We start from the raw sequence: 25,135 nt of genomic DNA, 5'->3' as shown, positions 1-25,135 counted from the left end.
TAATGAGTATTACCTGGGGACCTGCGCCTGAGAGGCAGTTAATTTCTCTCCCAGCCCTCCTAGACAAGGATTCTGGGGAGTACTTGAACCAGAGTTTATAAAAAGCATTTACATAAACACAGCTTACAAACAAGGCCTTGAGCTTTAGAAACAGCACCAAACAGTTTATCAACACTGATCTGACATACCCCAACAAGCTGTAAAGAGTTCTAATTAAGCAGATATCAATTGGTATGTTGTCTGCCAGCACAAATTTTTAAAAAAAGGTAAGCGTAACAAGCAACAGCCCAATGCATTTGGATACCCTTAACAGCTTCAGGACTGCGTGAGTATGCAGGGTGAGTCATACCGCCTCTTAGGGAGACAGACTTGTCAGGGACTGCTTCTCTATTCGCCCTTACTGACTAGACGCTCAAGTGGACACCTGCAGGGCTGGACGTTGTTCTCCGTGGGTCAGTAGCTCGCAGACATACGTTGTTGGTTGGTTGTGGGATCGGAACATGCCCACAGATCTTAAATTCTCCTGAGCTGTTGTGGGGAATTAAAGAGAAGAGGGAACATAATTGGATATTCTAAAATTGGTGAGAATAACAGGAGGGGAAATAATTGGGCACTCTAAATCAAAAATACAAAACATTAAACATTTATAATCATTAAAAAAAAAAAAAAAAAAAAAAAAAAAACATGTTGCACTGGAGCAAAAGTGACAAGTAATGGAATACAGGATGTGGTGTCATTATTAAACAGGCCTGTAGTTTAAGTGGTCATGCTTTGCTCTTTTGTGACAGCTGTCACTTTGGTACCTGAGGTAAGAGACAGTTCTTACACGTCATCCACACCTGCTGGTTTCCTCTGATTCTTCTGTGTGTTTGAGCCATAAGGAAAACATGTCACTCATTCTTTTGATGGTAATAAAATTAGCATTAAACCTGGGTATGCTATAAACCCACAAATTAAAAATGCATATATTGCATATACCAACATTTAATTATATTTCTGGCAGTGCTTGGGATTCATTATGTACAGAATATATTTAGTACTTGTCTAAGTTATCTAACAATATTTAGAATCAGAAGATGATAATTTTTTCACTGGCAGGTATACCAACCAACCATTCTGCTTACTTTTCTTTTGACAACACAAATGCAATGCTTCTGCAGTAACAAGTCCTGCAGTATGACTTACCAGCAAAGACGGCTTCTGCCGTCTGTTATCTGAAAGATCCCTGACAGGTCTGCCAGTAATAGCTCAGTTGCATCCTGGAAGGAAACGGATAAAGTGTCTTTCAGCGTTTTACACGGTGCACACTGGAAGAATCATTTAGCATGTATGAAACGCATCTGCTCGGTTAGAAACTTGTACAAGCACTGCCGTGAACAATCATTCTCAATATTTTACCACCTGCAGTGGAGACAAAAACACTGATGTTTAGTTTAATGTATCTGCTTAGGGCACAAACATATAAGACGTGTGTAATTCAAAAGGCAATTAGGATAAGTTATGATGGTAGCTTTAATAATGTATTGTATTCAGGAAAAGCATTCCATACATCTTCATTTTATTTTAATTTGTGCTCAGATGTTTGGACTTGACTGCTGGTACCCACTCACTGACGTGAAAAAGAAGGAATTACACCGAAGACTTTTGTGTGTTTTCTGTTTTCTGTTTTTAAAAGAAATAAAGGATAAATAATAGAAAAGTAACAAATGGAAATGAAACTGCTAAAGGTTAAAGGTGTTGAACCGCGTGCATTTTTCATCCTCTTCATAGCCTAATCATTATAATCACAGCTAGCATAAATTAACAGCATTTTAAAGGAGTGAACAATTGGGGACTATAATAATGATACAATGAGCTGCTGAGCCTAAAACACAGATCTTGTTTGAGCTATTCATATTCAGTAAGACAGTGCAACTATTTCTATATTAACAGCTCAAACTTTTGGAATATCGTGTTGAAATCAAAGGGGAACTCCCTCATTTTCATTTTTTATTCTTCTTATTCCTATAGAAATGTTTAATTGTTCCCAAAGATATTATTTACACATTCAATATGTGAATACGGTGTATACATGTAGTGGTGGATTAGTCATGGGTGCAGGGATTTCAAATAAAACAACAGCAGTACAGTGTAATGCATGAGAGTTGAAAAAGGTTTGCTTTATGCATTTTAAAGGGTTAGGATTACTGTCATATCTTCTGACGCATATAAGTAAAAAAAAAAATCATTGAAAATCCATGGCAAGTCATTCTCCAAATGTTTATTTTATACTGTGGCATCTCAACAAGATCAAAACAGCATTCCTGCATGGTATTTTTATAGTTTTCCCATGGTTATGCTACACGTTTACCGTAGTTTAATCTGGTTTATTAATATGCTTTACCACACCTTGCTAGTCTTTATGCTGCTTATCTAAGCTTTACCATGCTTTCACTATGTAAGAGACCCCACTTATTTTTTTCCATAGGGTACTCTCTGTCACAACTTCTTATTTTAACCCAGTCTTCATTGTCAAGACTAAAGGATAATATACTTAGTACCTTGGAAACAGCTGGTGTTTTGCATCGATGCTAAATTATTTGAACCTGTCTTTTAAAAAGGGCTGCTATAAACCATGTTACAAAAAGAGAGTTTAAAGAAATCGGCGCATTTCACGCTTTTACATCACCATCATCTTCCTAATATTCATTTTGGAATGGAAACATTTCCATAGCAACCAGCAAATATAAGTGTGCTATAGCACTGTATTTAATTTACTCAGCTGTCACGCCTCGGGTAGTTTCTAGAGCAAACAAGCCATGATTGTTTGTTGTGCAAAACTGGTTTACCTTTCCACTAATGGAATAGTCTACATGTGAACATTGCACATATAAATCAACAGCAAGCTTGCGTTGTTAACATGGCTGTCTATACCCATTATGAGATAATGAGTCCCGGTTCCAGCACGAACAGTCATGTTAAGATTGATTTCTCATAAACAAGGGGTCTTCATATCATGCATTATACAACAGCATGCTGTTTTTATTGTGGCTGTGCTGCACTCTTTGATCTCCTGGAGGCGCTGGGTTATTGCTTCCCACTCAGATCCCTAATAGGTCACCAGGAATAAAATACAACGTTTTGGTACCATTTCAAATCTTACATCAATTTTTGAATAAATATAGTAAATGAGGCAAACAGTATGTCATTATTTCATTAGCGAAGGTTGTATTCAGGGAGACATAAAACTGGGAAAAAAAGAAGGTGTGGCAGGTTGTAACTATGCTATGAACTGTGTCATAACTCTCTTATTGTAGTGTAAAAGCAGCCCAGCTTGAGACACTTAATGTAAAGGGTTATCATTACTTTCTGGAAAGGAATTTCTCTTGATCTAAACTTAGCTCTAATTGTCTTCTTGAAATCGCCCCAGGGTGAAAGAACCAATAATAAAAGCCAAGCCTCTTAAGGTTCCCCTTTTTCTTAAATAGAATTTCTAAAGCCCTGCATCATCCATCACAACTGTAGCTCACTGTCCAATGAAAACTGTGCATCACAGGGCCATGACTTTGACTCCCAATTTCTGTCAGGCTAGATACCAGCTCAGCTTTGAGATGTCTTTGAACCACACTCATACAAACCAAGCTGTATTTATCTTTGGTGACAAGGTGGGTGTCTGCCCCCTTCCTGGATTTTAATGCCGGGATATTATCATTGATCCTCTGCTGCCTGCAGCACGGATGGCAGGAGCGGGTCTCAGACTGCTACCAGCTAGCCAGTCTGGCCTCTCCAAGCAGAGGTCAGTGTAGAGCTACTGTACACCCCCCCACCCCCCCCCCCCCGTCAGCAAGTGGAAGTGCAAGCGAATACATCTGATGTATTGGAACTCGCCAAGAACATTAACAACTAAAGACAGCTAAAGATCCTTTTCTTTTGTTCTGATGTGATGGGGATGTCTGATCGAATGAGCTACTGCTGTTACTGAGCCTTCATAATGATTGCATTCCAGTGACTAATGATGCTCTGACAATGAATTTACTTTAATAAACTCTAACTATGGTAATACATGTTCAGTTCAGATTAAGTATTAATCAAAACCAAAAAAAAAACAACAAAAAAACACTTCAAGTAACCCTAAGGGTTATTACTGTTTAATTTAGGTAGCTCATGATTGGTCCAGATGATACTCTAGTTCCCTGCAGCTTGTTCTGTTCTGTGATTTGAAGAGGTCTTTACGACACTAGAGATTCTTTGTTTCTATCTTGCAGGCACATTTGAAATATGGAAACCCACATGTGGCTTGTGTGATGTACGGGCCTATTAGATTCACAGTAGCTGCAATAGGCATGGCATATTCTTGAACCTGTCTGCTTAATAATATCTGTAACATTTAAATATTTATCACCTGGATGCCTTTCAGCCTTGCAGCGTTCACGTGGATTAAGCAGCAGTATTATAATCACTGGGGAAAGGAATGCCTTATACAAAAGGTTCATTTGGTTTGCAATGTTGTGTTCCAGAGGCTTTTTAACTTCAATGTCGAAGGCCAGAGAGGTAGACGGCCGCCCTGTCGCTAGCATTTCACTTTAATTAGCTTGTTTGAATTGTAAATCTGTAGAGCTTTTGTGTTTTAAGTGAGGCCCGGAGCACTTTTTAAAAAGGCACTGAAAAGATGCAATCAGTTATTTAAATATGGAAACTGAATACCATCTACTTCTCAAAAAGTTCTGCATCATTCTGTGGTATTTAATATAGCTTCGACAGACAGATGTACGGGGCAGGCCTAAAGTCACTTGGGATAAATCCACACAAGTTTGGCCTGTCAAGTTTTCGTAGAGTGCTGAATTTTGGCACTGACACTGAATTATCCATGGGGAACACAATGTAAAAGATCACAGAGGGGCCACTTGTGGAGCCCATATATCATGGTTAATTAACGGTGTGTTAACACCCCAGAATGCTACAAGCTTAAATGAAGACTCAAACACAGAGCTGCTCCTTGTTTAATAAGCATGTGACATTTTGTACTGTATCATTATGTTTCCCGTGGTTTGTTCTGTGCCAGTACAAATTCGCACTCAGCATTGGCGAGATAAACCTTAGCATGCGTGGTATATACCCCAAGCAAATTACCTTTTTTAATAATTTCTTGACGTTTTCACAGAACGTCAATATATGGAAGCTAGCAGTGCCATTATTCATGACACTTTTTGGATGGAAGCAATTCAACTTTGTGTAAATGTATTGAGCAATAATTAAGAAAATAAGACCTTAGAACAGTGAACTATGTTATCTGCCCACAGAAATAAAAATAATAATAATAATAATAATAATATAATCTAACAACGAATGAATGAAGTCAGTATGTCTTGTGTATACAAATGCACAGTGGCTAGATGTGAGCAACTACGTGCCCAGCAGCTGTAATTAATGGGAGTGAAAAAGACATGCTTGGTGCCAGGGCTGGAGCAATTCTTTACATGCCTGGTGCCAGGGCTGGAGCAATTCTTTACATACCTGGCGCCAGGGCTGGAGCAATTCTTTACATGCCTGGCGCCAGGGCTGGAGCAATTCTTTACATGCCTGGTGCCAGAGCTGGAGCAATTCTTTACATACCTGGCACCAGCAGGGCCGGAGCAATTCTTTACATGTCTGGCACCAGGGCTGGAGAAATTCTTTACATGCCTGGAGCCAGGGCCGGAGCAATTCTTTACATACCTGGCGCCAGGGCTGGAGAAATTCTTTACATGCCTGGTGCCAGGGCTGGAGCAATGGGTGGGTGTTGGAGAGCTACTGTCTCCTGGGGAACAAAGGCCAGGCCTACAGGTCTCAGCTTGTGTTCACGAGGTGTCTGGATGGCAAGGGCTGCTGTACCTCAGTGAGGTGAAGCAGTCCCTACTGAATATTATCAGCCCAACCCATGGGAGCATCAGAACCAACCTGGCATTGACAGAGTATACACAAGACAAGGTGATAGCATTTCATTTCATTGAAAAAAATATCAAAATTGTCAACATTTCTAATAAAGAGGCTATGATGTCACCTTTCAACACGACTAATAACCAGTTAGCCAACCCTTTCAAACGGTATGTTATAGAGTAGTGTTACAAATTCTGCTGCTGCAGACTAATAATAATAATAATAATAATAATAATAATAATAATAATAATAATAATAACAACAACAACAAGCAAGCACATATTTTTTCATCTGAAAACAAAGAAGAAAAGGGTAAAGAGGGGTAAAAGGGTAATGAAACAGAATGAGAACAAAGCAACGCATCAGTCAAAACCCCAGCCTAGCATGCTTTGCTATTTTGTTTTTCCATTCCAGAATTATTTCGCAGACAGTGAATTCTTTCATGCAATGCATCTCAATTCCAGTTGAATCCGTCTCGTGCGGAGCAGTGTTACAAACACCAGTGTGATTGTGTTTGTTCTTCTGTGGCAGGTGCATATCATTAACTATATTGTCAGTGATGGATTTGTGTGAGGAATTGCCCTATCTAAGCCTTATGTGGTGGTCAGGGTATAATGACAGCAGGAGTGTGTATTCGTTCTTGTAAATGAAACCCTTCAATTGTGGTTTATTTTCCTGCTTGAGAACCTGGTTTGAAAAACACCAATAAATCCAGTTCTGTTCTGTGTGTTTTTGTTTTTTGTCTGGGGGTGCGGTAAGCATCATTTATAGAACGGTGGTTTTTACAGTAAATACCAGCCATTTTCCAGAATGAGAAACAATCACGAACATTGCAAGTATTACAAATAAAAAGCTCTGCATAATTCATACTAATGATCAGACTGAGGTCAATTAATGTCTAATGTTTTTGTTTTGTGTCATGATGGTAACTAATAGTTATTTTAAAGTTACAAGCATTGGGAAATTGAGTTGACAACAGATATATATATTTTTTTTTACTCAAAGGGGTAACACATCATTAGCTGCCAAACTTCCCCTTGAAAAACTATTGCAATATATTGAGTGAAAAATAGTAATTTATAAATTACGTACTGTCGATCTACAAATACATGACACAATATATAGAAATGTACGTCTATATATATATATATATATATATATATATATATATATATATATATATATATATATATATATATATATATAAAGCAGTGGCTATCTGTATATTGTCTTAATCATTTTAATATACTTTACATTTTGCCGTATAATTACAAATTCAGAAAATACTGTGTTTCATCCAGTTACACTTTTTGTTGAGATTCTAAATAAAGGTCAAACTCTTGATAAGCATTAGAAAACTAGAACGAATAGAAATGTAAAACATAATATGCAAACTATAAGATATTGTGTACCAATATATTGGAAAGTGTGTATATGATTATGAATCGCCCCTAATAATAATAATAATAATAATAATAATAATAATAATAATAATAATAATAATAATAATAGGCAGGTGTCTTTTTATATAATAATGTATTAACTGGCAGTAGGAAGTACATTAAGGAAAATAATAGGGAGACAATACCAGTCGACACTTTGGCAACACAATACACACATACATTAACTGAAAATGATCTGTTTTGACAAGTGAAAACATTGTACCTAATATGATTTTATATAGTCCCAGTCATCCAGTGTAAAATAACAATTATCTACAATATATTTCAGATATCATAGTGCATGTCTTTTATTTCAGCAGCCTCCAAATCATCAGTTGTATATTCCTTGTCAATCGCATGTGATGTGAAAACCCTGCAGTGTGTGCTACTTGATTAACCTCTCGTCACCTTATTACTGTATCCTTTCCAGAACTTGCTGCTATGATTCAGGGCCTTATTAAGCTCCTCATTCCATGGTGGTGACACAGCTAATCGGCAGGTATATTTAAAGACATTATTATGCATGTAATCGTGTGTAAAATGGAATGTTTACGTGTTCTGCTTCATGGATATTTATTATAATTTCCCACCCCCACAAAAAATAATCACAACTAATGTCATGGACAGGGAGCTTTACGACTTACAGTATAACTCCTTTCCAGCCGAAAGCATAGAATGCTACCTACATTTATTTATTTTTTTAAAATAATAATAATAAAAAAAAACAGTTACAGATTTCACGAGTTAACCTATATAAGAAATACCGCCCGAAAACACAGTTTCCTGTTGCAGTCGTACTAAAATGTGGCATTGGTAACTACAGTATGAGGCCAGCTACAGCAATTCATCCGAGCCATTGTTTACAGAACCTGTTTTTTTCCGAGAGCGATGACCAGGCCCAATGCTGCTTAGCAACCAAAACCTGGTCAGATGATTTAAATTCTAATTTGAAGCAGGAAATGGAGTGGAAATACAAGGTGGAATTATTTTTTAAATTGAGAAACGATATTATTTTGCTCATAAGAAACCCTATTTTAACCCTAAATGAAACTTTCAGAAAACATACCATGCAGAATTATTAAGCTTTTGAACAATGTATTATTCCTTCAGCTTATGTAACCCGGACAGATGCACATTTGCATATTGCAAAATAAAAAGTTTTATACTTGATTTTGATTCAAATGGTACCATATGGGAGAATAGATAGAGAATCAGTGTGTAGGGCTGGACGCTTCAGGCCTTATAAACAGCAATGCATTTTCAGAACATAATGGAGATTTTAATTAGAGGAATCTCCCCCTTGCCATATGTTATTGCTTTATTTTTTCACAGCACTAAAGGGAGATGATTTGTATTGTGCAAGAAAACTGCCTTCACTTCAAGGTAGACTACAGTATGTGATATTGGAACGACTATAAAAGAAATTGCATTTTGGTGTGTGACTTAGAACCTTTTTTTTAATGATCAAATGTGCTTTTAAACTGCTTACTGACATATTTCACAACTATGTCCAAACTCTACCGCTCCACAACTTACCTTGTTTTATTCATAAGATATAAGCAATGAAACGGCGTGGTAAGCTGTAAAATGTACCCTGAACATTTACCATTTTAAATGAAGGGTAAATTAAACTGAGACTGCTTTACTGCATAAACAAACCGTTGCTGTAGTTGCAGTTGTAGAAACTTTCTCAGCAAGGTTTGTTTTGCTGGTTTTGTGTCTGTTGCATGTACTCTCCATGACTCCTTCACAATGGCCCTCATCTCCTTTCATATCTCATGCCTGGGGAGACATGGCTTGGGTAGCTTGAGGCTTCCCCTACAGGAATGCCTGCCAGCATTAGTCCCTGTTAAGCAGACAGCTGTATAATGGGTCACAAAGGATTACCTGTTATATTCAGCTTCTTTCTTCCCCGGAAGGCAAACCAGCCGCAATAGAACTCAAAGAGTGCCCTTTACACAGCGTATTTGAAACCTGGGAATCTGCCTCATCTCCAAGAGAGTGGGGATCTCATGCCAACTGGTGCACGGCTGTCTCTGAGCAGCGTTCGAGTATTCTTATCATCAGAGACAATACCTGTCCTGGGTACTGCATTGCAAAAGGACCTTATTGTAAATGCTCCCCATAAATACATTATATTTGATTTAAAAGCACAACATTAAATAGATAAGTAAATACATACATGCTTAAAAGGAACCGGCAGAGAATACATTTAAAAGTAAAATGATCTACAAATAAAATGTAACTGTACATCAGTACATCACTTGACTGGTCAGCACTGTCGGGACTCCAAGGCTGGGAAGTGAGCTTCGCTTCCCCCCAGAGGGAGATGCAATTGCAGAGGTGCTGAGGAACAGAAATGGCTCCGACGGGAATTGGTGCGTCAACTAGAGCATTTTTGGAAGAACCGCACCATTGGTTATAAATAAAACATCAAATACTGAAAACAAATCAAGGAATAAAAACAGACATACAAAGAGCTGCATGCATATCCTATATATGAAAAACGCTGTTGTTATTGCTTTTGTCCTAGTAAGCCCATTAGAGCACCAGCAATGGTAACTGTAAAGACGTGTGCTTATTGAACCTCTATGGTCACTAAATGCGTCCAGTAATCTGAAGATCAAGTTTGAAATGGCATTTAAACTGGCAGCCATGCAGTATTTAACAATGAGATAAACTGCCCCTCTGTCCTCTCTTTGGTATCTTGTTTTTGTCTGACCTGGAGCAGACTGAAAAGAAACAGGTTCTGTGTTTCATATGTGGAGAAAGTTGAGATGAGTTGGCATAGCTAGATGTATTTCACTTTCATTAGTCTTGCTTGCTGGTGAGATGTGGTACATCAAGCGTCATGCTACTGAAAGTGCTATTTTTGTCCAAACTTTTTCTCTGTTAGAGTTTAGATTTAGCTGGCATCCTTTGTGGTAGGTAACAGCGGCGGTTTGACCTGGTTGTCCACTAAAGCAGGGCTAGTTACTAGCCGTGTCATCACTTTCTTCTATGGCGCCACTGAATTGTGGTAGGGTGCTATTTGCCATGGCTTCGCGTTTCCTGTCCATTTCTTAGCTACGGTTCATAAGCCTCTCTAAAATAGACTCAGTAATGTTGTCTCTGCTTGTGTTTTATGTGGTGGTTTGCATGCTGCTCGAATGCATTGAATATATAAATATGAATGAGGCTTGACAGTTTTAATAAAAAAAAATAACTTACATACCAAGTATTCTGCCTTTTTATTTTCCCATTTACAATTTCTCCTAGAATGCTTTCACTGCTGATAAAATAAATTAATAAATAAATAAAAACGCTAAATAAATGGCTCGTAATTGAGATTTGGCAATTGCTGGTCTGTGGGCTTCTATCTGAAAAACAATTTTGTATTAATTAAGTTCATATTCATAAACAGCGATATGCTTGTAGATCATGCAATGCAACATCCAGGAAAAGCAATAGTTTAGGGGCAAAATTAATTAATACTCACCGGCATTCCTTGCCCAGTAAATCACAAGTCCCATGAGCTGGCAACCCTTGTGTGTCTCTTCCTCAATGCCTTGGGGACTAGCATACGTGTTACACATGACTCCCTACTCCTGTGGCACCATACATTCATGTTGCTCAGTTTATTGACGTCATCCAAACTACAGTAGGCTTTTCCTTAAAGATGCTTATCATGTGCAGTTGAATATGCAATTGCATGCTGGTTGGCAATCATTTTACCTATGAGGATATCATTAGAGGAAGTCATCTTAATTACTGTATGTCTATCTGTCCTGTACCTATTTTAAGAGATATACAAAGGCAACGGTAATCAAGTTTACTTTTACTTCGGCAGTGTTTTATGCATGAAGAATTCCCCTTGGCATATATTTAATATGTAAATCTCTGCTTCTAATAAATGTCCGCAAACAAACACATGTCAATAGCAATTGTCCTTTAAGAGTTAATTCTAAGATAATCCATATTGCGTACAGAGGCATACATAATTTCAATGTAGGAAGGTCTAAGTCTTTAACACCTTAACAAGCTTCTCATGCACGTGTTTAGTTAGAGGCAAATGCTGTTGGTGTGGGGAGATGTTTGTTTGCCGCACTGCATCCCTAAATCTGAGTGCACTGTAGTCTGTGTATAGGCTGTAATGAATGCCTGTTTTAAAGGTCATGGCAGAAGGAGTGAGAGACTCAGTACTTGGAGAGTGAATAAACAGTAGATTTTGCAGTGTTGTCAAGGACATTATACAGTTTCATTTGCACCTACCTCCCCAAGAGGTCTGGACTAGATATTAAAATGCCTGGATAGGTCTTAAGTGCCGGGGTCATTCTGAGATCTAGACTGGGTCTCCAGGGAAATGTATGGGGTTCCTACAAACCTTTACATTGGGGATGAGTGAGCAGGTTTGGATTCCAGTCTGAAACTGCCCCAGGTTTTCTTCAATTCTAGTGTTCTCATGAATAAGCACACACACACACACCATATATATATATATATATAAAGCTCACTGCAATTTATTTTAAGCTGCGTCAGAACCGACCTAGTCTTACCCAATTATATCAGAGGCATGCACAGCGATTAAATCTGGGCTGATTTACCCATTTATATTAATGATTCCCTTAATGTGATTCCCGTAATGTCTGTAAGCTGTCAACAAGTTATTTCTTATCTTGCAAGCAGGTTTTTCAATCCACCGCATTTTCAAGAAAAATAAAATCAGCTCCCAATCTCCAGCCTGTTGGACATCAAGCAAAGGTTAACCTGTATAACTAGTACCATACAGTATAGGATCACACTTATATATTATACTGAATTTGCTGCAGCCAAAAAACTAATCTGTATGTAGCTGGGGACACTATAGTGCTATGGTGTGTTCTAATCTATTTATTTATATGGGAACATGGTAACAAATATAAAACCTGTTGCAGAATTTGCTAAACCTTATCACAACATTATTTAAAATATAAATCAAATAAGTAGTTTTGTCTCCAGTGCCGCCACGTTTATTGTTTTTATAATGTTGTATTTTACTGGGGGAGAAATCCCAGAGAAGGCTATGTGTTGTTTTAGAAGCTTGATCTCAAATAACAGCACAGCTGAAGCAGAGAACGAGTTTCCAGATGACGACAGCAGAGTTACAAACAGCACACAATGTAGGAGAGCCATAAAAGAAATGAAATCAAATGCTGCACAACAGGATCAATCCCAATGACACTCACGTGTCACATCATTGAAAGCAATAACATTACGATTCAAAATCTGCCTTCGGGGGTGAAATCAGGCGTGCGCTTAACATTTAGATAATACCAGGTTCCCCTGATTCATTAAATCTGAACTTTAACTGCTGTTGCAGTTCTTATTTTGTTCCTTGTACAGTTTCTGCTGGTTGCCAATAGATTTTTAGAGGTCTGTTTGGACAACGCAAGTGCCACGGTCCCAGCCAGTTCAAGTGTACCTTGAGCTTCCTTTACAGTACTGGTATACTCATTGTCATGGTTAAATGTTGCTCAAGTCAGTGTATTCTATCTGAAAGTGATAAAGCTAACCCATTATAGTGAATGTAATACGTATGGACTGACACATGACAATCTATTGTATTCTTGTGATTTAAACATCTATTCATTCAGTAGTCTGCATGTATTTATATAAAGAAACAACGTGCTACGGGTCTAAAAGATCAGTTATATTATTATTGTTGTTGTTAGAATCACCATATAATTTCCTGTTTTAGTCATCACATCCTATTGACTTTTCAACACTCCGACCCCTCAAAATGGCTCTCAAACATCTCTTCTTCAGTGCAGCTGGTATATCAGAGAGTATCCATTAGCATGCCCTCCCTGCAACTTGTCCATTTACATCCACTAGGAACAGAGAGTTACAGAGGGAAGGGTTAGGGGTTTTTAAACTCTGGTCAGAAGACATGTACGAGATTTAAAACTCAAATGAAACAGAAAATGATATACAATACGATTCTACACAGCTGGAAGAATATTAACGTAAGATAACCACGAAAATGTCATACGAACGCCAAGCTGCTCTTGAAAAACATAGGACTTATTTAAAAGTCTATTTGTTCTCATAGAATGAAAAAGAACATATATTTAATTTCAATCTTTTCCTGCTGTATTATTATTAAATACAGGGGATACGAGTGTCTTTCATAAAGTACAAACAGCATTTATTAAATAAAAATAACCTTTAATAAAAAAAAAGATGGGATTGAAGAACTGCTTTGATAATTGACCTTGCTTTTCCTTGCTTAGTCAGCGGGCAATAAAGAACACTGAAATGTTAAGGTAGGGACTTAAATAGTTGAAGGGCTATCATAGATTATGAAAGTAATAACTGTACTCATTTAATATTCTATCAGGCATTATGGTCGTTCCATCCACGGGTTTAACAGCCAGGTATTTCAATGTGAATTATTGGAGCAAAACTGCAATTATTTAGGTGAAATAATCTCAATTTGTAATCAGAGTTGATTAATGAGCCATTATGATGAGGAGAGCAATTGGGACATTTGAGGTGTATTTCAAAGGCAAACAAAAGGACAGTTAAATTTTACTAGTTTGATGGCTGTGCGATTATCAGCTTGATAATACAAGATACAGGCTTCATCTTAATTGCGTTTTTGAATTTTTTTTTTTTTTTTTTGAGTACAGGTATATTACCATTCACCTCCTGTATTCACTTTTAATTCAAATTTAAAACATATTAAAACGTGTTTCCAAAACAAATATGGTTTCAACACGATATAATTGGATTGACCCCAGTGGTTTAAAAAGTAACCACTCCCCTCACTGCATATCCCTTGCCTCCTTAGAAAATTAAAATTAAAATACATCAAGGGTTGTGTGATAACCTGCATTTTAATGCTTAAAATATGCTAATTCTAAAATATTTATCAATGTTGCTGAAGTGCGGAGGCTGTTTTTTATATACCTATTCATCCAGCTATCTTTTTAAAGTGTAACTGGAAGTATTTCAGTTTCTTTGTAATTAAAAAGTCAACATGATCAGGCCGTAAGAAGTCTCCAAGTCAATGAGACAGATGGTAAGGAAGTCTGGCAGAACCTGATATGGAACATGATCACAAGAGACCTAATGTGTCCAGTGCTTTCCTGTTCTGTCTGCTTATCGTTAACTCTTGCAACTCTGCGGGCCTGTATAATGACCTATGAAAGACAACTCTGCTCAAAACTGCTGACCACATTAGTAGACCAAGAAATATAATGCAGCTCAAAACTGTTGACCAGTAAACTAATCAGTAACATTTGACATTGTGTCTCTAATTACTGAGCATTTACACATGATTACAATGTTATTGTTCAAAGTTACAATGTATTTAATGTGTACATATTTTTTGCACGATATATGTAAGTACACACAATTGTATCAAAAAAGGGTTAAGGTTTTATTGTGCAAAAACAAACACATTAAGTACATAGTAACTATGCATAACAACATTGCAATTATGTGTAAGTACACATTATTTGTTTATTTAGCAGACACCTTTATCCAAGGCGACTTACAGAGACTGGGGAGTGTGAATTCAGCTGCAGACGTCTCACCTGAAAGACACAAGCAGGTTAAGTGGCTTGCTCAAGGTCACACAGTGAGTGAGCTGGGATTTGAACCTCTTGATTACAGGACCTTTTATTTAACCACCGGACCACACAGCCTCCTGTAATCAGAGATACTTAATGTAAAGTGTTACCAACGAATCTAATATACTAATGTGTACATGTATATCTGTCCATTTTTAGTTTTCCTAGGGTAGTCTTTCTCTAAATGTCCTTACTCTAGGATATATTTTTATTTAGTGTTGCTGCCCTATCATAAAAAGCCTCTATAATCAGATCGGATATTCAAACAGTATTCCTTCTTTTAATGATGGGGTATATTGTAATGATGTAAACAGCTGCACATCCTAATGCTGCAAACTTGAACTCTTTATTCATTTCCACCCAGGGCTGGTTTATTGGTCCCTTTAATACAGTCACTGAAGCAGGTGTACAAGTTTTAGGATGGCTGTATTGTGACCTGCCACTACTTAGACCGTTAAAATATACCCCATTCAAAATTCACATTGGCTTTCGTTACATGCCCTTGGAATGCTGGACTGGCTGAAAGAGAACAAACTAAACAACATCAAGCAATGCCTTTGCTTTTGGGTTTTGCTTACCAGTTTAAATCCAAGATGCTGCAAGCTGGTGAAATATTGCTTGTGATTATTATTTATTATTATTATTATTATTATTATTATTATTATTATTATTATTATTATTATTATTATTATTATTATCGTATTACCTTGAATTTGTATTATGTAAATGGCTTTGCTGGAATATCATTGATGTGTTCCAGGCAGTTCGTGATTGCTCTCAGTCATCTGAATACTTTAATCATTTACCTGCAGCCCGTTGTTAGCTCTCCAAGGGGATTCTTGATTTGTGACCTTGACCCTTGTTACCACGGTGCTCAAAACAAATCTTGTGATTCTGTGACACCAAAGCTTTTAATGAGCTCTGATGTATGGAGCCATGCAGGGTATCATTTGCATTGTTAAAAAATATAGCAAGTGAAATACAGTAATTTGTGCCAGGTTGCCAGAGTAACTACCCCACAGAGACAGATGCAGGATATGCAGTACTTTATGGATTTAACATTAGAAATAACCTTCAACCAATCGCCTTTCAGGATTTGTTAAAATCCCAGTGCATCTTATTCCTGTGTGTAGATGTCACGCTGAGCATACGGTATAGTTCAAAGGTTTAAAAGTAGTTAATGAGTACAATCTTCATTTTTATGATTCATAATAAGTTAAACACTGTGTGTTGGGTGTCTTTTATTAATATTTCCACAGTTTGAGCAGCTTAGCTTTCTGTCCTCTCGCCCAAACTGCACGGGATAACATCTCTAATACCAGTAAGAGACAGCCTACACACAATGCATTAACTTATAGTATGTGCACAGTAAAGGGGGGGTCAAAGTTTCCTTTAATACATAGACTGCCTGTAAATATGATGCACCTGCCATCTCACAGCCTTGTTGTGTGAATAACCCAAGCCTGGATAAAGTGGGATATTGGTCCTGTAGGTTATATAGATCGGGCTCCCAAAGCTAGTCTCTTTAGCTTTGGTCTAGCCGATGTAAGTCGACCGACGTTTTTCACACAAGAGTCTCCACACATATTGATCACACAGTCATAAGTGTCACGCATTAGTTGTGTTCCCATTGCTCACACGTACTCATTGATTATTGTTTGTTTTTTTCTGTCAGTGCCTTCACAAACCAATTCAATAGGTGACAGTCCATTGGAAAGTGATTGCAATGTCATTATTGTACCTGTCGCTTCTGCATTACACAACCCCTACACCATTTCAAAGAGGACTTGGGTCACTCGAAAGCAGGTTGTTGGTTTCTCCGGTACGAAATGCACTGGGAACATTAACGGTTTCAACAGAGGATACTATTTCAGTCATTCTGCTGGTGAAGTGAAAATCAATTTTGCAATCAGATGGCAACTTCAATTTTAGGATTAAGATAAAGTCTGTAAATGTATGGATTTTGGTATACCAACTATAACAAAAACAGTATATAAACACAGGTACAACATCTTGGCAAGCTGGTGCAAATGCATAAAAACATTCCTTTCTTTATTTTTCAGTTTGAGACTATTTTTACATTGTCTTTCCATCGTGTGCTGAAATGAGTCTGGTTATGGTATTGTATTGCAGGAGGCTGTGTGGTCCGGTGGTTAAAGAAAAGGGCTTGTAACCAGGAAGTCCCCGGTTCAAATCCTGGCTCAGCCACTGACTCACTGTGTCACCTTGAGCAAGTCACTTAACCTCCTTGTGCTCCGTCTTTCAGGTGAGATATTGTTGTAAGTGACTCTGCAGCTGATGCATAGTTCACACACCCTAGTCTCTGTAAGTCGCCTTGGATAAAGGCGTCTGCTAAATAAACAAATAATAAATAAACAAGTGTAGATGTGCTGTCTGTGCTAGCATCATTTCCTGCAGCCTCAGGGCAGCCAGACTTATTGTTGTCTATTTGAATGGTCTAAGAATGTAAACACCACTGGTGATTCCTTCCATAGCATCACTAGATATATTAAAAATAAATACAGTGGAAAGTGGTCAGCCATGTTGCTGGTTTTATGAGTTTTAGAGTTGCATTGTTGAAGTCAATAAAGTTGAACCCATTTACTCCCTAGTCACAGCTGGCTTTATTACAGACAGACATATTCTGTGCATGAAATTTTCGTGACTAAAATGAGTTCTTCAAATGTGCACTGGTTTAATTAGGCCCCAGGGAATGCGTTTCCAAACCATGGCACTCTTGTCGACTGAACACAATTCTCTCAGCGTGTTTACAGTTTTTAAAATCTAATCATTGTAATTTAAAAACACTTTAATTAGATGAAGACATGCTGCACCCAGTTAATCAAGGTTTGATTTAAATTATTTTTAATCTGTAAATGACCATTCTTGTGTTTTGCAGAGGCTGAAGCTTTGTCTCAAAAGGTTAATGAATGCCTTAACAAAGACTCCTGTATTTAAGTATTCTGTAATAAGTGGTTGTGAGGAAGGGTCCCCTTGTCAATTAAGTGTTAACATAGGGCTGTGAAGTATAACAAAAACAGACAAATGGTAGTGTTCTATAAAAGGATAGTAAAAGTCTGCTGTATTGTATCACTGTAAGACATAAATAATCAACTAACCATCACAAGCTACAATATTACAATTCAGATGAAAAATACCTTTATCGCTAATTAGATTTTTGAACCTTTATCCCTGTTATTTTTTAGCATGTACATTTATTTTAAGAACATAAGAACATAAGATTAGGGCCTGAATTAAATCAAAGCTTATAGTGCCGCTATAACTAAAATGACGTTGTTGTTTTAATCCAGGACTAAGTTATTTTGGTTCTGTCTTGCCTTCCTTGGTTTTCAGTAGAAAACAACACATTCATTACCATATCTCTGAAACAAAATGCAAAAGTTCACTGATTTCCTTACTGCTGGGAATACCAATCAGGTAATTTTCTCCTGATGTATTATTAATAAGTTTGACTTCAGAAATGTTATACTTGGAGACAATAGTGTCCTGTGATACTGTAGTCATGCCAGCTCATCTGCCTTGCATTTGCATTCATTAAGTAATTTAATGGAGAGATTGGCAGGGTCAGCTTTCTATAGGCTCTGCTCAGTGGGGTCTGATCGCCGGAATATGGCAGTCAGTAAACTTACCAGTTGGAAGACACCTGTGCTGATGAAAAATGAAGTTGAACGTGCATAAATCAATCCCGGGAGACTGTTAATGATGTTATAAATACCAAACAAAGGAATAGGGTCTAGCAAACAAATATGCTGGAGCATGCCGTAGGATGAGAAAACGCTCCCACACAAACAACCACATATGCTGGTGAATAAAACATTGACAGCACACACATCCCTTATGAGACCCCATTTCAATATTTATTTCATTTTTTGCATTCCATGAGCAACATCATCTTCAGCACATTGTATATCGGCTCGCATTACTGACAGGACGAGTTTCCCTGCTTGTCTTAACATAATGATTCTACTTAATGTGTTTGTGTTGATGCCACTGACTCTGAGCTGGGAAATGGTAAACCATGTTGCCAATCATTGCCTCATATTGCACATTGTAATATGCATGGATACTGTGTTTTTGTACTTTTCAGAAACCAGTTTTACAAGACATTGTTCGGTTACTTAACTTTCGGCCATGAAAGGGTTAGCTTATTTGTTCCCATTTTTATCTGATTCCAAGTCTCACTCATTACGGTGTAATTCAATTGAAAACAGCTCCTGTGCACTCTCAAATTTGAATTCTCTCACATTCGATGAACATGAAATCCTTTAATTAAAAGACCACCATATTTGTTGATGCTGAATACTATGTAGTTGAATTGCCTTATAACCTTACAGTGGTCATCATAGCTGTACACAGGACCCAACCGTTCAGTTCAATCCAATGAACGACTCTTCCTTATGGATCCGGCTTACTTATGACATTTTAAATGTCAGTTTAAAGTCTATTTAAATTCACATTCACATTCAGGGAATAAATCAGACATCAAGCACAAGGTGGGCATACAGTCGCCAAGGTACTTGGACAGTATGTATTTCTCTAGTGATTCCTAACACCTGAATAACTTACTGCATATTATATGAATGCATTACAGTAGATACACAGTGCATTGCATTATATCACCTTTGTAAAAAAAAAAAAAAAATCTTGTCGGCTGCAGGATGATACTCTTTAGTCTCGGCTACAGCAGCTATTTTGTACAGCTGCAGCAGTTGCTACCTAAAGGTATTCAGATAACCAAAGGCTAGTATTTCAGTCATGTTGGTTCGATCTTCTATGGCAATGCTGGGGACAGTGTTACTTCAGGCGGAGCAGTTTTCTTTTTCTGTGCCAAGAGTCATACCCAGATCACACAGCACCCTGTCCTTGATGCAGCATTACATCACTTATGTTAACTGACGATAGCATTACAAATAAAGAAACCCATTTTGCCAAAGGGTTCTGCCTGTCATAGCAGCAGAGATGTAGTCTTGCTCAGAAGGCACTCCACAACATGCTTTGTGCAGGTTAGGGAGGAGGTAAGATGACAAGCCAATCACAAATACTTTGCATCCTGACCACTTTAATACAAGGTGACACATGGGGCTTGGAGCTCCAGTTATTAGCTGAGATGTGCCACAAGATTCATTATAGCCCCAGAGCTTGGGTTGGCTCCAGATCTTTCTTAGCACCATGGAGGCTGTCAGTTTTATTCACAAGGTTTTGGTATTTATTTACTGCACTTAAATAAACAGATGATCTCTGTTGTGTGCATGTCAAATGACAAAATGAGCTGTCTGTGCTCTGTAAGCCCCACTTGCATGACACAAATACAATCTAGAAAGTATTAAATGGATACTTTATATCATCTAGATTCTCCTAATACCTGATTTCTTATTTGTTTCGCATTATATTAAGTCTGTTCTGTAGACTTCTTGAATGTTGTTGCTGAAGAAACATAAGGGGATATCACAAGGGCTACATGGCGTTTTGAACAGAAATCACAACATGCTTTAAAAACTCGGTACATTTATGATTTTTGTGTGCAGTTATCGGTACTGACAGACAGTTATGAATGTAACCTTTCCGTCTTCGTAATGAACATGAATACAATATGAGAATTAGCTGATAGGTCCTAAATGCTTTCGCCTAATGACAGTTTCATTCTAAGCTCATATGTTCAAGTAATTAATAACCACGGCAACATATTAAATACCATTTTAAATCCCACAATAAATAATGACTCAAAAGGTCAGGAAAATATAACCCTTAAAACATTAAAAACGTTGTTTACTGCTGAAATTCTGAACATATGAGAACTGACTGGCTAATTCAACGGCCTCTGTGGGCATAATGATGAGACAGGAGACATTATTAGCAATTCATGGCTTTAGGCACACCTGTCTTGTACTTATTAGAAAAACATGTTTACTTCCTAACTCCATACCTTCACATTTTAAAATGAATAATGAGCTTGCAATTACTATTCTAATTAGATCAAAGCCCTTGTTATGGTTTGTTAATGAGGTCCCACTGATATGGTGGGACAGGAGCCTGGCATTTAGAAAAAAAAAACTTGGGAAGAATATTTGTCATAAACCTCGAACATACACATCATTGCCACATAGCAAAACATAGCTCATATGTTATACCTAGTAATGTGTGCATGCTTTGCTGTCTTCCTGATATGTATAGATTAAGGATTTTCAGAAATACAAGTATTAACTAACAGTATTAACCATTGACTACAAATATGTATTTCCTATTCTCAATTAAACATTGATGCATTAGTTAAAGGAATAAAAAAATCTAAATGCTTGGCTACAAGTGTCTGATCAGATGTTAGTGTTTTTTTATGAGCAATAGTTCTGCACTGATGCTTGGTGAATGATGGTAAAGTTTTTTAAAATAATGTGCTACAGTCGCCAGCGGAACTGATATGCTTGACCTGGATTCAGAGTTTCTCTCCAACTGATTTGGACAGCAAGCTCATGTCAGCACCAGTACTGTTCACTTTCTCTCTACATCCACCTTAAAAAGTTCATGTCGCACAATCCAGTTTCATTATAAAACATGGATACTGCTGAATACTGCTTTTCAGCTGCTCTGATCGTGTTTCCTGCAATCTTCTTGTACAATCCAGTGCTCTCTAAAGACACATTTTCTCCTTCTTGTAATGACTCTGATTGGCACTCCCTGTACCAGCCTCCTCTTGGGTAATGGAACAGTCCCTAGTCCTGAAATATCTAGGTTGCACATTGCTTAAAGGCTGTTGACTGTACGAATCTGCAGGAACTTTCCTATTTCGTGGTGCCTTTATAAGCAAGTTAGCCACCAGCCAGTTCATTTCAACATTGACGGCCCCTTGATTAATCAATGGCAAAACTGCGTCTCATTTTCTCTAAATCGTTCCCCAAGAACAATAAAATCATCAATCTTGTACTCGAGCTGTAATAAGTGAGTTAGCCCCCTCAAAAGTAATCTTGTTCTTGTTTTGTATGGATGCACTTCTGTAAGGAAAACAAGTACTGTTGAAAGCAGTCATGACTTTAAAAGACTCATACAGTATGTGTAACAATTGCTATAGAATTAAAAGAAGCTCCTGATAGCAATCCTTTTTTTGCATTGCACTTGAAGAAAAATAACACAAAGAGTTTAAGCATGGTGTACAGGATATCACTGGAGATAAGGCTGCCTCTAATAATACGTTTTTTTTGTTGTTTGTTTTTTTTAGGCTTTCATATCACTAAGGGCTGCGCACTGGTCCAAAATGATAAAATGCAGATCATTTAAAAACACAGTTGCAAATGCACACAACAATGTTATCCTGATGCCAACATTTCTAGCGTGACATCTTAAATGGAACCCCTGGTTTCGTAGGGTCTATTATTACATGCAAACCAAGAAAGAAAAACAGAAGCTTTTTAGCTGTCTCTGCAAGAGTCTAGACTCCTACCGAGCTCAGCTGAGCCATCAGCCAATAAACAGCCCTCATTTTTAATCACTGTAATCAGTGATTTGTATAGATTCAAAAGGAAGCAACATGTAACATTCCGCTTAAGTGGCATTCCAAATCTTTTGTATGAAAGTCTTCTCCACGTGAGACAATGAACTGCATTGTTTTAAACACTATGGGGTAGGTGTACTAAGATGGGTCAGTCACAGCGCAAACATACCACGATTTGCATTTTCGTTACAAAACTTAGCAAAGTATACATTTTGTACTAAGAGAAAATATGTTAATGAAAAGAGCCGCAATATACTGATTTAAATAAGTGTTGTGTCATCTTAGCGAGATCTCTATTGCGAGAGTCAGTTAGTTTTAGTTTACTGCAGCAGACGGTACCCGAAGGATGACGTCAATACATGCAAGGGTGCAAGAATCAAAATAACATTGTTTTTGTTAAATGTAAACATCATCTGTACAATGCATTAAAAGAAATTCAAACAGTATTGAATTTCTACTGAATTTGTGGACTAGGTTTAAATATAATATTATTCTATTTAACACATTCATCCTTTTTTTAGATAGAATTGAAGTAAAATGCTTTAAGAAGATAGCCCTTTGTTTAGTTGACTAGGGTACCTGAACTTCAAAGTAATAGTGGATCACAGCGATATTTGTATTATTATTATGAAGGAAGTAAACACACAGCTTGAATACCAGGATGCATTAAAATTCAGAGCATCCTAACCAGATGCTGAAAACACTGAAGTCCTAAGGGCACTTCCTTACCTTACCAGTGCTCACAGATGGAATATTAAAGGGGGAGGTGTAATGAATGTTTTTGAAGCTGCACACGAGGATGTCACTTGCATTGTTCAGGAAGTTGTTATCCCAGCAGAAAATCAAGTTTTCCACTCCAGTGCTTGGCCTTTTGATATTGGAAAGCAAAGTCACATACTCTGATGATTCTCAGCTCGGAGAGGAAAAAAGAAAAGCCGTTCTAGGAGACCAGATTGGCAGCCTGTTCCTCGTCAGACTGAGACATACATACATACATACACACATACCTACATACATACACACATACATGCATACCTACATACATACACACATACATACATACATACATACATACATAATAAAAAGTATAAGTAAACACAGTGTCTTTCAAGAATATTATTCCACCATTTGGTTCCTCTGCCATGAAGTCGAATATGAACTACAATAAACCACATCTGTAAGGTACTGGACTGAGATTTCTCTTTCTTCTTTTCACCTACGCTACATGCATCCAGTTGCATTCTGTACAGTATATGCTCATTTTGTTTATAAATAAGCATTTCATACAGAGCCTGATTCAGGTGATTCTGTTGTTAGAATCTGTATACCTTTATATCCACACTATCCATAGTCATATTTAAGAACACCGGCTATTCTATTATTAGGCCTATTATTAGTAGTAGTCGTATTATAATGATTTCCGTGTCTAAAATGTTCTCAAAGAAACTGTAATAAAATAGCAGAGTCACTTCAGAATCTGGGCTACAGAAAATACATACAATAAGCATGTAAATTGGACTTCATATAAAATGAAGTATATAATCACATTTCTGTCCTTATCATACCACGTGTCTAGAGGTTATCATTCTGTTCATTCAAGGAACAGTGTGAAACAAAATGCAGATGTTTGAATCTCAAGGCATGTAAAATAAATCCTGTTTTGTATATTCCAAAAGAGGTGTCTTGGTGATATTCTATCATGAAATAGAATCAGCGGACTGCAAGTATAATCTATTTCCTTTCTCCCACATAGGATATAACAGTTTCCTTTCTTTCTGTGAAGCCTTTGATTGCCAGTTCAATCACATTTTTGTTGTAGAGGCAACTAGTTTTCCAAATTGAATTCTCCCTCACTGAGAATTCAATACTGCACTGTAAATAAAAAAAAAAATGCAATTCTTTTTTTTCACTCTTTCTTTTCACTTTGTTATTTTGTTTTTAAATATGACAACATGAGGATATGCAATTTATATTAGTTTTGTTCAGTTTTATTATATTAGACAGCCTCATAAGGCAAGCCTCCTTTAGGAAGGATGTTTGCAGTGTGTGATATTAACTTATGAAAGACTCACTCATGTGTTGATGTGGTTTAATATTTCATAAAGATGGCTGTTTTCAGGTGCAAGACACTGAGTAAAAACATTCAATGCATCTGGCACTAACAAGCAACACTGAAAATGCAAAACCTTGAAGAAATTGTAATCTCTGAGGTGTCTTAAAAACATATGCACCTCTCCTGCTCACTTCTGCTGAAATATGTTTCATTAAAAAAAAATAATAATAATAAGGGCTGCTCTGTAATGCATGATGTTTAGTACATTAATTTAAATACAAAGAAACGGCCAAGCGATCACGAGTCATTACAGTTAGAACAGAACTGACAGGCGCAGCAGCAGTTCACAGCTTCTAATTGGAGTTTTGCAAAACCCCAAATAGTCCCAGTGCTATGTGTTGTTCTGTTTGATGAGTTAACAATTCAAAGAAATGTAGTTAGAGATCTACAACCGCAGTGCATGTGCATGTTCAGAGTTTTGATAAATTAACCATAAGCTAATAATGGGCCCCAAAAGGAGTTATTCTGATAAAATAAGAAATTATTTTGAATGCAGACAATCTTTAACAATTAAAGAGCGAATCAGTGTGAAATAATTATTAATGTGACTTGCTCTTCAAACCTTCAAAGCATTCCTGACTATGAT

The sequence above is a fragment of the Acipenser ruthenus genome, chromosome 26 (assembly GCF_902713425.1).
Source record: "Acipenser ruthenus chromosome 26, fAciRut3.2 maternal haplotype, whole genome shotgun sequence".
NCBI classification, from domain to species: domain Eukaryota; kingdom Metazoa; phylum Chordata; class Actinopteri; order Acipenseriformes; family Acipenseridae; genus Acipenser; species Acipenser ruthenus.
This window is presented reverse-complemented; position numbering follows the sequence as displayed.